Source organism: Durio zibethinus, chromosome 24 (assembly GCF_047325235.1).
Source record: "Durio zibethinus cultivar Kanyao isolate XHJ-2024 chromosome 24, ASM4732523v1, whole genome shotgun sequence".
Taxonomy (NCBI): domain Eukaryota; kingdom Viridiplantae; phylum Streptophyta; class Magnoliopsida; order Malvales; family Malvaceae; genus Durio; species Durio zibethinus.
Genome location: NC_143185.1, coordinates 2,483,607 through 2,500,187, shown reverse-complemented (window position 1 = coordinate 2,500,187; position 16,581 = coordinate 2,483,607). Strand labels below are relative to the sequence as shown.

The 16,581-nt window shown below is 28.5% G+C and overlaps 1 pseudogene; it reads right to left on the bottom strand.

Annotated features, from left to right (window-relative positions):
• Positions 1–3,891: 3,891 nt before the first annotated feature.
• Positions 3,892–16,581, bottom strand: LOC111316273 (AAA-ATPase ASD, mitochondrial pseudogene; annotated as a pseudogene).

The following is a 16,581-nucleotide window of genomic DNA, read 5'->3' as shown; positions in this document are numbered from 1 at the left end:
TACATATTTATGAAATTACTTCAAAAAAAACAAAAATAATTAAAAATATTCCTTTTTAAAAATTTTTAAAGTAATTTGCATCTTCAAAAATAGTTTAAAATATTATAAAAATAATTCTAAAGAAATTTAAAATATTAACAAAAAATTTCTTTCAAAGATAAAAATTAATGTAAAAGAATTTATATTTTAAAATAAAAATAAAAAAATTATTAACATAATCAAATGAGAGAAATAATAAAAATTGTATTAATTTATGTAAAATGAGATAAAAGTATCTTAACATGTTAAAAAATGAATTATAAAAATTTTAAACATAATTCAATGTAAGAAGAAACATTAAAAGAATTATTTTAACGTAAATAATTAAGTTAATAATGTAAATTTTAAATTAATTATTTTCTTATAAATATATAAGAAAATAGTTAAAAAAACATTTAAGGATAAAAATTAATGTAAAATAAATGATATTTTTAAAAAATTAATCAAAAAATTATTAATGTAAACATGTGAGAGGAATCATAAAATTTGTGTTATTTAATATAAGATATGTCAAAAGTGTTGTAACACTTAAAAAAGAACTATAATAATTCTAAACTTAATAAAATGTAAAAACAACCATAAAAAAATATTATTGAAATGTAAATAACTAACATAGCAACGTAAAATTTTAATTAATTATTATTTCTATAAATATATAAGAAAAATATCTAACAAATAAAAAATATAGATACCATGTATACATAAGAAAAAATATAGCATTCATATCATTTGACGTAAAATAGGTAAAAAAAATCATAACACATTAAGAAAGAATTATAATAATTATAAACAAATCGAAAAGTAAGAATAAACATATATATTATTATAACATAAATAATTATGATGATAATGTCAAATTTTAATTAATAATTATTTTTGTATATATAAAGAAAATAGCTATAAATTAAAAAATAAAGTAGTAAGATGTTAACAACGTAAAATTTTACTTAATTATTACTTTTTAAATACATAAAGAAAATAGCTAATAATTAAAAAATAAATAGGTAATGTAAAATGAGTATCATTTAATGTAAAACTGAAAAAAAAAATCGTAACACATTAAGAAAGAGCCATTATTATCCTAAACGTAATTAAAGGTAAAAACAATAATAAAAAAAATTTATTGTAATGTAAATAATTAAGTTGCTAACTCAAATTTTTAATTAATTATTTTTTTAAAACATATAAGAAAAATATTTAAAAATTAGAAAAACATATTAGTAACGTAAACAAGTGAGAAAAAAATATAAAATTAATATCATTTAGCATAAAATGAGTATGAATTGTTATAATAAACCAAAATAGCGTTATAACAATTCTAAACGTAATGAAAAATAAGAACAACCATAATAAAATATTATTATAATGTAAGAAATTATATTGATAAAGTAAAATTTTAATTAATTATTGTTTTATAAATATTTAAGAAAAATAGATAGAAATTAAAAAATAAATTGATAAAGTAAACAAGTGAAAACAAACATAAAATTAGTATTGTTTGATGTAAAATAAGTAAGAATAGTCATAATACATTAAAAAACAATTATGACAATTTTAAACATAGTTGAAAATATAAACAATTGTAAGAATATATTATTATAAAATAAATTATTATGTTGACAACATAAAATTTTAATTAATCATTATTCCAATAAATATATAAGAAAAATAGTTAAAAATTAAAAAAATAAATTGATAATGCAAATAAATAAGAAACGTAAAATTAGTATCATTTGGCGTAAAATGAATAAGAAATATTATAAAACACTAAGAAAGAGTTATGACAATTCTAAACATAATAAAAAATAAGAACAATAATAAAATTATATTATTATAATATAAATAATTATGATGGTAATGTAAATTTTTAATTAATTATTGTTTTTGTATATATATATATAAGGAAAATAGCTAAAAATTATAAAATAAATTAGTAATGTAAACAAGTAAGAAGAAACATAAAATTAATATTATTTGACATAAAATAAGTAAGAAATGTTATAACATACTAAGAAAGAATTATGATAATTCGAAATATACGAAAGATAAGAACAATTGTAAGAATATATTATTGTAACATAAATAATTATATTGATAATATAAAATTGTAACTAATTATTATTTTTTAAATATATAAGGAAAATAATTAAAGAATAAAAAACAAGTAGATAATATCTAAAAAAAAGTGGAAAAAACGTAAAATTAACATAATTTGACTTAATAAGTAAAAAATGTCATAATATACTAAGAAAAAGTAATGACAATTATAAACATAGCTAAAAGTAAGAACAATCATAAAAAAAAATTAATATAATGTAAATAATTAAATTATCAATGTAAAATTTTTTAATTAATTATTTTTTATAAATATATAAGAAAAACTCTAAATTTTTAATTTTTCTTAAAAATAAGTTTTTCATTGCTGCTTCATATATGTTTTACGAAGCAGCCATGAAAAACTTGATTTTTTTTTTGGTAAAAAAAAAAAAAAAAAAACCTTACTATAGTTTTAAATTTCAAGGAAAACAGACTTTTTGGTCATCAAGAATCGTAGATTTTTTAATGCTTCATAAAGGGCAAAGCATGAAAACCTCTGCATCATGTTTCTCCAACCACAACTCTGATATCGATTAGTTGTTCTTACCATGGCTGATCGTACAAAAGACCACATTTCTCCCATCATCATCATCATCATCACTGTCCTGTTTTTTTTTTTTTTTCCTTTTCCTTCTCGGAACTCTTTGTAACTAGTAACTATTGAAGTTATGAGCTGCTGAACTGAGTTACTATTGAGTGTTATATAGTGTGGAGATGAGTGCTCGCTATTTGCTGTACAAGTTTGAACTTTTCACACTGTGAGTACTGATATTTTTCTCCCCAAAATTCCTAATGTCCTTTGGAGAAACAAATCACAGTCATTTATTTTCACTGTAAAAGTCTCCAACTTGCTTGTTTTAGTCAGCATTAATCTATTCGGCGTCGGAGCTTATAAAAGCTCTCCATTAACAGGAAATAAGAGCTTTGATGACTTGAATTTCAATTTCGGAACCTATAAGGCTCACAGGGATTTTTTTTCTTTTAGGGGCATTAGAATTTCATTGAACAGATATTACTGACGAAATCCCCAAATACGCCAGGAACAAACTACCTGATAGAAAATTGTTAGGGGGACATTAAGTTCTGAGTTTGATGCACCATGATGTAACATGACAAATATGTCATGGTGGCCTACCTAATAGAAAATTGTTAGGGGGCAATTAATTTCTGAGTTTGATGCACCACTGTGTAACATGACAAATATGTCATAATGGCTGGACGTGGTCAGAATTTTCTTTCACATATGGTCAAAAAGTAGCCCTGTTCATTGAATGGTTGTTGAGGGAGCCACTGATCTCTGCCACAATAAATACACCTTCGAAAAAGTTTTAGCAAGTATTCAATGGAAGTTTTTCTTGATCAAAGCTCGAAATAATTAACTTCTTTAAAGGTAAATAAAGTAACAGGAAAGGATGACAATTTACCAAAGTAAATCTTTCAGCAAATTACCATAATAATTTTTGTTTCACAAATAATTCAAGACCAATTTTTATAAATTATTTCATGGCTGCGTCAGATGCACACAAGTTTTTCTTTTTTTCTATTGTTCTTCCTTATTTCTGATAGAGGAGAAAACAATATTAACAATAGATAGTTTAAGGCAATTTATTGTATCCATTCCGAGCAAAACGTCTACTTGGTATATGTTTCTGCCATATGTTATCATGAACTAGAAATCACATTAAAAGACAAATTAAATACAATTCAGCTGGCTAATGGCTACAATATCCTGCTGAAGTCTCTAATAGACTTATTCAAATGCTAGGCTTGTGGAAAGCTACTAGAATTGCCACTAACTTGCTCGAAAGCCAAACCCCATCTTCACGACTTGTGATCAGCTTCATGGAATGACACCATTTCTGTATCACTTCGTTGGCTGCAACACAATTCTCTTTTACTTCATTAGCTGATGTTTTCATCTTCTTTGACAGATTCAGCGGACCATTCTTTTCTTCCCCTTCTTTATTGGATTGTTACTTCTCCTTTGGCCTACTAGCTTCTTCCTCTTCCTTCTTTCCTAGTTCTTCCTCCTTTGCAGCTTTAAGAGCTTCAATTAGTCTATTCAAACGCATTTCTTCATTCTCATTATCCAACCTCGGCATCAAATTCTCGGCAACATCTGCAGGAGTCATCCTGGTTGTACACAACAATGAGTAATTTCTTCAAAGAGTGTATGAGAATCAATCTCCAAGTAATTCTTTGCAAGCACCATGAATGCTTCAAAGCAACAATAAGTCATTTCTATCTTCTTGTCCATTCTTCCTCTCCTTATAAGAGCTGGATCAAGCTTCTCCAGATAATTAGTGGTGAAAACAATGAGTCTTCACCCCCACATGATGACCAAAGTCCATCAATGAAATTCAAAACCCCTGATAAAGTAACCTTACTATCTGTTGTCTCCTCTTCTTCTTTTACCATCTCAGTGATTGGACCCATCTCTTTATCATCTTTTTTCTTCTGGGACTTCTCCTTCTTGTTCTCTCTTTGGCCAGTAAGAGCAAGAGAGCAGTCAATGTCCTCAATCACTACGATTGATTTATTTGATGTCTCAATCAAAAGCTTTCTCAATTCTGTGTTATCCTTGACTGCAGTAAGTTCAAGATCATAAACATCATACTCCAAAAAATTAGCCATAGCGGCAATGGTGGTTGATTTGCTAGTGCCTGGAGGACCATAAAGGAGATATCCGCGTTTCCAAGCCTTTCCAATCCTTGCATAATAATCTCTCCCGCTTCTAAACTTGATGAGATCATTCTTGATTTCCTCTTTCTTCTTTGCATCCATTGCCAAAGTATCAAATGTAGCAGGATGCTCAAAAGCTACATGGCTCCATTTGATCTGATTGTAACTGTTCCAGTGCTTGCTAGGAATGTTACAGTAGAGCTTTCGCAGGCGGTTTTTTCTTCCAGTTGCTTTCCCTTCGTTTAACACATGACGAAGAGAAGACTCGGTAATGAATTCTTTGTGCCTGTTGTGAACTGTGAGCTTGTAGTACCTCTTCTCATCCACTCCAGGAAAAACTGAGAATTGCATTGATCTTGGAGTAGTTCTGTTTGAAGACCACCAAATTTTCACCCCTTGAAACTCATCAGCAATTTCCTCATTATAATCCATGCTAAGGACTAGAGACTGGCTATCTTTGACAGCATCAGCCTTAAGCCTCTTAGCAGACGCAGTGGACTTTCCACTGAGATAGTTTTGAATAGCTGTGAATGCTTCACTTCGCTTCATATGTTCTCCGGTGAACTCATCAAAGGTGATTTGAGTATAAGGGTAGGCAAAAGTCACCAATTTTCTGCCATATTTGTCAATATCATCCTGCCATATTTTAATGAATTTTTACTTGTTTTAATATGTTTTATTGTATTAATTACATATATTAGTATTATTAAAAGGCTATTAAATTATATTTAGATTTACAAAAAAATAATTACTATTAAATGTTAAAAATTAAATATTTGTAAAAATTTATATTACTACTGATTTTTATGTTTTAATCCTTAATTTCATATTTTTACTCAATTTTAAACATTTTATTATATTAAAAGAAAATGTTTTATATGCTAAAAGAAAATACTTTCAAATTGTCGAAAAGGTTACCACATAACCCAATTTGCCTAGGATGACCCAAGGAAGGTTCTCTTTGTTAAATTTATGTTTTGGGTTAAATTTTTATTTTTAAATATATCTTAAATTGTTAAGATATTAAGAGAATTAAGTAATTTGCTCTGTTTAAGTTTCGATTTAAAGCATCAAGTAAGTGATTTGATATCCCTTCGGTTTTTATGTCCCTAAAAATCAACCTTAATATATTTAAAGTAGAAATATATAATATATATTGTTTTGTCCATTTGTTTTGTAAATCAGGATAAGCATGCAAAATATATATATGATTTCTTTGTTAAGAGTTTGAAATATGATTTGATATTGTTTTGATTTTTAAATATAATTTTATAATAAAATATTTATATATCCATTGTTTGTCAAAATATGAAATTTTACTTTGGAATGATTATAGAATTTACTTTGTATGGATTATGTTTTAAGAAAATTTATAAATATTCAATTTGTATATTGTCATAACGGTTTTGTGTCCGTTCGACAAATTTGAAAACGAAAGGAAAAAAAAAGAGAAAATAAAGCTGCATCTAATTTTTTTTGGCTAGATGCGATTGGCCACCTATTAAAACATATCATTTTAATAAAATCTTAAAATTAATTAAAATTTATTAAAAAGATAATTTTAGGATCAACGAAATAGTCTGGATCCGAAAGTTGGTTATATGTGGAAAAGGATTACACCCACATTGCACCCGTTTAAAATAGTACCAATTACTTACGTGTTATCCATTGATTTTGATAAAAATAATCTTATTTTTAGTGTTTGAAAAATAATTTCCTTGATTTTTTTATTAAAATTTTGGTTCTTTTTTCTTTTTTAATATTTTTTATTATCTATTATTACATATTTATTCAGAAAAAATAAATTAGAACCTTTTTATTGAAATAGTTCTTAACATGTTCTAGTATGTTGGTAAAATTAGAAGAATTCTTTCTCACCTAGAGATTTTTTAGGGATCGCTTCTCGAAATACTTTAGAATCTCAACCTTGGATGCTCGAATTTACTTTTCATAAAAACTATACTATGCATGCAATGCAAAATGCTAATATGTTGATACACATATTTTATTTTATTTTTTAAATTTTATTGACTTTATTTATTGAATTATTATTAAATTTTTTTAATGAAGAAAAGAGAAAATTTTATCATATTAAAGATTTTTATAAATATTCTAATACATGGCAACATTTAAAAAAATCTTCTTACCTAGAGATTTCGTAAAGCATCACTACTCAAAATACTTTTAAAATCCCATCCTTGGATAATATTTCCTTTTTTCCCATTCTTTATTATTACTTTATTATTTTATTTTTAACAAATTAGTTAATTTATTTACTACTTTAGCAAAAAAAAGGAAATTTTCTATTATAATGAAAACTTTTTATAAATATTTCAATACGTTGGTAGTATTAAAAAAATAATCTTTTCACTTAGAGATTTTATAGGTATCACTACTTGAAATGCCTTTGAATCTCATCATCGGATAAAATTTTCATTTTTTGACTTTTTTACTCTTCTTTATTCATACTATTTTTTATTAATTTTTTATCAATTATTTTGTAAGATTTATTTTTAAATTAACAAAATTATAAAAAATTTTAACTATATATTTCATTATTTATTTTTTATTATTTCAACAAAAATTTATTCTAACAAATTTAAACTTTTTAATATGCATAAATACTAATAATAACATTTAAAATAATAAAAATAATATAAAAATTTAAAAAAAAAAATAACTTGAACTGGATCGGTCAATGGTTTGATCAATATTGGTCTGGGTTAGTTTGGTCGGTTCAACGATTTGGTACCAGTCTGATCCAATTTGGGCCAGTTTAATTTGATCAGTCAGAAGTCAAAGGGAGAAGTGGGTCACTAGGTTGGGTGCATAAACCTTGGGTCGGGTCATGGGCTAACACGCAGATCCTTAAGTCTAAAAACGACGTCGTTTTGACGCTTATTGAAATGACAGCATTTTGGCTTTTGACAATTTCTATAAAAAAGCCTAAATCTTTTTAAATCATTTTTTCTAGTTTTTTCTCTTTTTACTTTTTTCCTCTCTTAGACCTTCTCTCTTTAGTTGCCCTCTGTCGGTCATTGTTTGTCGTGCCGATCGTCATTGGTAGTTGCTGATCGCATTTGTAGGTGATCAAAAAATTCTAAAATTTCACTAGAAAAATCCCTATGGCCTCCTAAGTCTTGATTTGACCTCTTTTCTGTGAGAAATCACCATGTATGGTCTAGATCAAGATTGAAAGTTTCATCCAAAAATTTTTTTTTCATTGCTTTCTTTTATGTTGGCGCTAAGTTCCCCTACCTTAGGGACTGTGGTTTTTGTTTGGTATTTTCTTTTTTTTTTTACAAAACACTTTTTTTAAAAAATTTGGCAAGGTTTTTTTTTTCTTCCCTTTTTTGTGTAGGAAATAAACGCTATTTATAAAGCTTTCTAGGATCAAATCCTATATTTTTTTAGATTCAAATCCTAGATTTTTAACTGACTTAATAGACTTTTGGTGGTCAAATTTTATGCTGCTAAGTTAGGCAAGGTGTCAGGTGGTTGCCAATGGTTGGCGGTGGCTGAGATTGTGGATTTGGGGGAAGGTGCATTTAATGCACCTAGATTTTGTCAAATAGATCAGAAAGAAAAGAAAAAGAGAAAAAGGAAAAAAAGTATAATAATAATAATAATAATACTAGTAGTAGTAGTATCGGACAAAATGGATATAATAATTGTCCCTTTTTGTCTATTTCTGAGAATCATGAATAAGACAAAGACAAACAAGCAATCATTTTGTTCGAAAAAAAGAAACATTGAGCATAAAATCTTTTTTTTATTTGTCAAAAATTGAAAAGGCTTCTCTAAACAAATGTTCAAAATTTTTTTTTTTTAAATTTAAAAGGGCTTCTCTCAGCAGAAACTCAACAATTTTAAAACTTAAAAATTTCATCTTAGAAAAGCTCTTATAAGTAGAGACTCAACAACTTTAAAAACTCATCTTGAGAAAGTTGCTCTAAGTAAAAGCTCAACAACTTTAAAAATTTCGTCTTGAAAAAAGCTCCTCTAAACAGAAGCTCTACGACTTTAAAAATTTTATCTTGAAAAAAGCTCCTCTAAACAGAAGCTCTACGACTTTAAAAATTTTATCTTGAAAAAAGCTCCTCCAAGCAGAGGCTTTACGACATTAAAAATTTCATCTTGAAAAAAGCTCCTTGAAACAGAGGCTCTATGACTTTAAATTTTTCATCTTGAAAAAAGCTTCTCTAAATAGAAGCTCTACAACTTTAAAAAATTTATCTTAGAAAAGCTCTTCTAAGTAGAGACTCTACAGCTTTAAAAATTTTATTCTGGAAAAGGCTCCTATAAGCAAAGGCTCAACAACTTTAAAAATTTCATCTTTTCTCGAAATTGATTTTTCATCTTTAAACAAGCAAATCTCTCTCCTTTGAAATTTCTTGTTTGATTATTATCTTTACTTAAAGATCAAAATCTTGTTTTTCATTAGGAAAAGTCATCATCCTTATTATAACTGCTCATGGATGCATGCACTGAGTGCTTTAGATGTAATGCAATCAAAATCATTCATTTCCAGTTGTGTTACAAAGTTCTTGAAATCTCTCACCTTTTTGTTTCTCAACAATTGCCATGGGACCAAATTGTTTCTAACATCTAACCATTGTATTCTTTTTTAACAATATTTTTCTTTTTTAGAAGTCTATAATATCAATGTTTTGTCATGTTTTTCTCATCATTTTCATCTGCCTTTTTAGACTTTAAAAGGTAATGTTGAGATATTCCATATTATTATTTTCATCATTTTAATTTCAAGACAAAAACTTATACAATCACACATTTCTCCTATTTATTGGTAAGGTGAACAAAGATGATGAATTGAGATAAAACAATAGATATACATTATTTCCAAAGGAAAGAAAGCATATTTCATTGAACTAATAACAAGTACATGGCAACAAAAGTGTTTGGGTAAGAACAAAGGTACCCAGGTAATGATTACAAGATAATCATGAACAAATTATTCTTGGTTTCTTTCTCCAAAACTCAACCAGATGACTTCCTTGATTCTTTAGAATCTGTCAAACTACACTTGCCTATGTGCTGTAAAGTTTTCTTTTAATAATGCTTCTCTTCCACGTCTTAGTTGTCTTTTATAGGTTTTCAGCTTAGATATGTCATTTTTATTAACTTTTTTCTTTTTTTTTTCATTTTTTTCAAGTAAAATATTTTTTACAGCATCTGAATTTATTGGAGTAGGTAAATCACTTTCGTCCATTTCTACTAAAATCAATGTTTTACTAGAAAAAGCCTTTTTCACCATGTACAAGCTTGCCCAATTTGGTGTCCATTTTTCTTGATTATTATATTGATTTGGAAGGATTATTTTTAGCACTAAATCTCCTTCTCGAAAGCAATAAGGGTGAATTTTCTTATCATGTGCTCTCATCATCTTTTTTTGATACAATTGACCATGGCAAAATGCTGTAAGTATTTTTTCTTCAATGAGGTTTAACTGCTTATAGTGATTTTGAACCCATTTTACTTTCTCTAGCTCTACTTTCATCAGAACTCTCAATGAGAGAATTTTTACTTCAACTGGCAGCACAGCTTCTATTACATAAACCAAAAAGAAAGGGATAGCCCTAATAGATGTTTGAACTTATGTTTTATAAGCATGCAAGGCAAAAGATAACTTTTCATGTCAATCTTTGTAAGTATTAGTCATTTTTTCCAAGATTCTTTTGATATTCTTGTTTACAACTTCTACTGCCTCATTCATTTTTAGACGATATGATGCGAAATTGTAATGATGGATTTTAAATTGAGTGCACACTTTATTCATCATTTTACTGTTCAAGTTTTTGGCATTATCAAAAATAATCATCTATGGAATCCCATATCTACATATTATCTTCTTTTTTTATGAACTTGTATACCATGGATCAAGTCACATTAGCATACGATGCTATTTTTACCCATTTTTTGAATTAATTAATCATCACAAAGATGAATTTATGTCTATTCGAAGCTTTTGGAGTGATAGGACCAATGGCATCCATATCCCACATAGAGAACGACCATGGAGGTGCTAAAATGTGTAATGCTAATAGAGGAGAATGAATCTTGTCTACATAAATCTAACACTTATGACATCTCCTAGCATAATAATATAGTCAACTTTCATTGTCAACCAATAATAATCAATTTTTATGATTTGTCTAGCCATCATATGATCATTTACATATGCCCCATAGACTTCGTCATGTACTTCTTCAATAATTCTTTTTGCTTCAGCTGCACTCACACATCGTAAGAACACTTGATCTCAACTCGTTTTATAAAGGACATCTCCATTAAGAAAAAAAACTCATAACTAACCTTTTGTTTGCCTTTTTATCATTTTTTGTTGCATACTTTGGGTATTATTGATTTTTTATGTATTGCATAATGTCATGATACCATGGCTTCCCATCAATTTTTTCTTCGACACTTGAGCAATGTGTTGGTACATCTTTCATATCCAACTTGATGGGTTAGATCTCACTATTTACATCTATTTTGATCATTACAACTAGAATAGCCAATGCATCAGCAATTTGGTTCTCCTCTCTAAGTAAATGCTCAAACTAAATTTTTTAAAATTGTTTAACCAACTTGGATATGTATTTATGATATCGAAGCAACTTGGAATCTCTCATTTTTCATTCATCTCATAACTGATAAATGACCAAGGCTGAATCTCCAAATACATTAAGCACTTTGATCTTTCTTTCAATTACTGCTTGCAGATCCATAACAAGTCTCATATTCAGCCATATTATTTATGCAGTTGAAATTCAATCTAGCCATGATGGGATAATAGTGTTCATTGGGAGATATCAAAATTACTATAATACCATGACCTCATTAGCAACTCCATTAAAATACATTCTCCAAGACTTCCCAACATGTTTATTTTCTTCAATGACTATCACATCTTCATCAGAAAAATCAAGTTTCATGGGCTCATAATTTTTGGTTGCACGATCGATAAGAAACTCAACTATTGCACTCATTTTAATACCCTTTTAAGTCATATAAACAATATCATATTCTGAAAGTATAACTTCTCATTGTGCTATTCTTCCTATCAATGAAGGCTTCTCAAAGATATACTTAATGGGATCCAAATTTGTTATGAGCTAAGTAGTATGATAAAATATGTATTGTCTAAGCCTTTGAACTATCCAGGCCAACGCACAACATATCTTTTTTAATAGTGAATACTTGGACTCATAATCAGTGAACTTCTTGCTCAAGTAATAGATTATTTGTACTTTTTTGTTGGTTTCATCTCTTTGCCTTAACACACATCCCATTGAATTTTCATACACTGTTAAGTATTAAATTAAAGGTTTCCCCATAACGGATGACACCAAAATGGGTAGATTTGATTATTCTTTAATTTTGTCAAAAGCTTCTTAGCATTCATCATTCCATTCTTCTGGGTTATGTTTTCTAAGAAGCTTGAAAATGAAATTGCACTTGTGAGTTGAGAGATGAAACAAGTAATATAATTCAATCTCCTTAAAAAGCCTCACACTTCTTTTGGGGTACGTAGAGGAGATAAGTTCTGGATGGCCTATATCTTATCCAGATCCATTTTAATTCCTTTTTCACTGACCATAAAGCTCAATAGTTTTCTTATCTTAGCACCAAATGTACATTTGACATGATTCAACTTTAGCTAGAATCTGCTTAGCCTATCAAATAACTTTTTAAGATTAACTACATGATCCTTTCCTTTACGAGATTTTACAATCATATCATCCATATATACTTCTATCTATTTGTGCATCATGTCATGAAATAGAGTCACCATTGCTCTTTGATAAGTAGTGCCAGCATTTTTTAACCCAAAAGGTATAATTTCGTAATAGAATGTCCCTTACATGGTCATAAATGTTATTTTTTCCATATCATCACAAGCCATCTTGATCTAATTATAGCTTGAAAAGCCATCCATAAAGGAAAATGTGGAATGCCTGGTAATATTATCCACTAGAGTATCAATATAGGACAAAGAAAAGTTATCTATAGAACTTGCCCTATTCAGGTTTCAATAATCAACACACATTCTCACCTTTTCATCTTTCTTAAGAACTAGCACTATGTTGACTACCCATTCAGGATATTTTACCACCTTCAAAAATTCAGCATCAAATTGCTTTTTGACTTCTTCTTTAATTTTAAACAGCATCTCCAGCTTCATACACTTTACCTTTTGCTATACCAACTTGCATTTTGGTTTAAAAGGTAATTTATGCTCTACAATATTAGTGCTGAGTCCTGGCATATCTTAGTAAAATCATGTGAACACATTCATATATTCTCGAAGCAATTTTTTTAGCTTTTGGATTTCAATTGATAAAAGAGACACATCAATTTTAACCTCTTTTCTATTTTCATCATTCTTTAAATTTACTAATTCGATAATTTTTTGATAGGGCTTAATTGTTTTATCTTCGTGTTCTATTAATTTTAATAAATCAAAAGGTAATATGTAATTATATGAATCTTTTTCATCATCAAGTTCGTCAACATAAATTGGGCTTTTGAAATTGAATCTGAGATTATTGTCGTGATTATCTTTGTGTTCATTATTTGAGACCATACAAATGGGTGGCATAAAGAAAATACTGGCACACAAAAGTGAAATGGCAAGAAAATGATAAAGGAAAAATGGAAAGCAAATGAAAATGAAAATAATAGAAGAAATATGGATACATCTTCTAAGTCTTTTATTAAAATGATAAACTTGAATTATAACATAAAAGATCTCTTAATGCTCATAAAATAAGCAATTAGGGATTTAAAGTTTCACAACACATTACTTTTCAAAAGTCGATAAAATAACAAGCAACTCTATGACTTTTTAATTATTCAACTCAAAATTTGAAGGATATAGGCACACAAACAATTTTTCATTTTGGCTCTTTTTTTTTCTTATCCACTATATGAATGGTCAGCTTAGAAAAAGCTTCCATCAATTCTACACGTGGGGCTTCAAGTGAATTTGGAAAAATATATCCTCTTGAATGAAAAGAATCATAAAGGTACAAAATGACCATTGGCTTTGACTTTGGCTCATATCCCTCGAGATTAGCCATTTTCTTTTTTTTTTGTTCACCATTATCATTCTGTCCTTTCTTGTTGGTTTATATCCCAAGCTAAATCTATTTTTCTTGTCATATAATCCTAGTGGCTTTATGATTCCTTGCAAGTTCTTCCCCAGTCCTGTTCCAGGTTGTCATCCCATTCTAGTGAGCTATTTAACGACCATTTTAGTAGTCGTAGACAAGTACGGTGAATATAATTTAGATCCTTCAGCTACATATGTTGTTTTAGCAATATCAAAAAATCTATAAGAGCACTCAAGGGCTTCATCTATTACTTTTACATAAAGAATATTTATCAATTAAGTTATTAGTAAATTTTCTTCTCCTACCACACATGTGAGCTTTCAATCAATAATGAATTTGACTTTCTAGTGTAATAAGGATGGAACAACACCTATCATATGAGTCCATGGCCTACCCAATAAATAACTATATGAGCGAAAGATCCATAACTTGAAATTTTACATTGAAAATGTAAGGGCTAACTTGCAATGGCATTTCAATATCTTTCAGCACCTCTCTTTGGGTCCCATTGAAAGCTTGAACTACCATATGACTAAGCATCATGTAAAATCCATCAACAGGTAGTTTTGTCAAAGTAGTCATAGGCATAACATTAATTGATGAACCATTATCTATCAAAATTTTAGCCATTATATGACTTTTGCATGTTATAGTAATGTAAAGAGCCTTAGTACTTCTTGTCCCTTAGAAGGAATCTTTTCATCATTGAAAGAGATGTAGTTTGAAAATATCAAATTATTGACAAGTTGTTTCACGTATTCAACAGATATATTATGGGACACATATGCTTGATTAAGCACTTTCAATAAAGTATTACGATGAGACTTTGAGCTTGGCAATAATGATAATAGCAAAATTATAACTAGTATCTTGTTCAACTATTCTATCATGCTATACTCACTATATTTTATTAGTTTAAAAATTCACAAGTTTTATTCTCAGAGACCAACTTCTGGCATTTTTTATCGGAGACTATCATAGGATTACTCTAACTTTTCTCTTCTTTTTTGACCTTTACTTTTTCTTTTCATGCTTTCTCTAGTGTTTTAGGATTGTAACATCTTTTACTTCGAGTCATACCTCCTATGCCCATTACGTTTGTAGTATCTAGATTGATCACAACATCATAATGATACTTTTATGGTATTTTTTTATCATTTTGATATAAAAATAAGGTAAGAACTCTAATTGTCACTATTAGTTGGAAGATAGGCTTTTCTGGCCTTAGGATTGGCTTTTCAACATAATAGATTATTTTTAGTTTATGCACAAACTTATTAATGGTAGACACTTTAGCTTTCATCAAATCTTTTTTTTTCTTCATAAAATACTACATGACCTATATCCATCAATTTTTGCACCTCTTGATAAAATTGGTCACAATTCTTAATAGAATGCCTTAAAACCCCTTTATGATAGCCATAGCTCTCAGTTAAGTTAATTGTTCCAGAGCATTTGTGAAGGTCTATTGATTTCAACATATTAGCTTGACTGAAGCTTTAAACACTTTAGTCATCAGAGTTTTAACTTTATCTATTCCTATTTTCATGTAGCTTGCTTGTCCATCAATCAAAACATTTATTGATAGTCTAGTATAGTTCGATAGAAGGTTCCCATTAACATTTGAAGTCCCTTATTGGGTGGTATCAAAATTTAACACCCCTTCATTAATTAAACCTTACACTTTACATTTCAAAATAGTATAATTTTTTATAAAATGACCTAGGTTTCTATAATGATAATCACAATGTGCATTGGGATCATACCATTTAGAAAATGAAGGTTTCAAAGGTCCGACAATAACAAAGTCTAATAAATGTTTCTTAACAAGTCAAAGGTATAAATTGATGTATGTCATAGGGATAAGTTCAAAAGTAGTTTTTTCTTGGGTATTTCTTAGTACTTTCAGACCACTACTTGGATTGGGTCTCCATTCTGGTCTAGTAAGTGTAAAAGAATGATTGTATGAATGGGTAGGTGTCTGAAATGATGGCTGAAACTGAAGTGGATAAGTTGGTTGTTGTAATGGCTAGTATGTCTAATACGGATAAGAAATGGATTTAACATTATTATGGAAAGGTAATGAGTTTGATAGACTGGTACTAGGTATGGCACAAAGCTTTTGAACTATTACGCCATATAATTCACCGCTTAGGTTTTTTTTTTTTTTTGGGAGCACTGCCTCTCTTTGCTCTGTTTGTCTCTCCTGCATCAAGCTTACCATTTTTTATAGCATTTTTAATAATCTCACCTGATATCACCATATCTACAAAGTTCTTGGTTGTATTACCTATCAGTCTTTCATAGTAAGGTACTTTCAAAATGTTCACAAAAAAGACAGTTATTTCTTTCTCAGTGAGGGGAAGTTACACTTGTGTGGTCATATCTCTCCATCTCTATGCATACTTTTTAAAGCTTTTTATTTTTTTTCATACTTTGTAGAGATAGATGATCTAGAGCTAGATCCATGACATACTGATATTGTGTAAAGAACGCCCTTGTGAGCTTTTACCAGGAAATGAATATGAGTTCTGTCTAGTTGAACATACAATCTAACTGTAAATTTCGTAAGACTATCTTTAAACATGTACATCAGCAACTTCTTATCACGAGCATGTGCTACCAT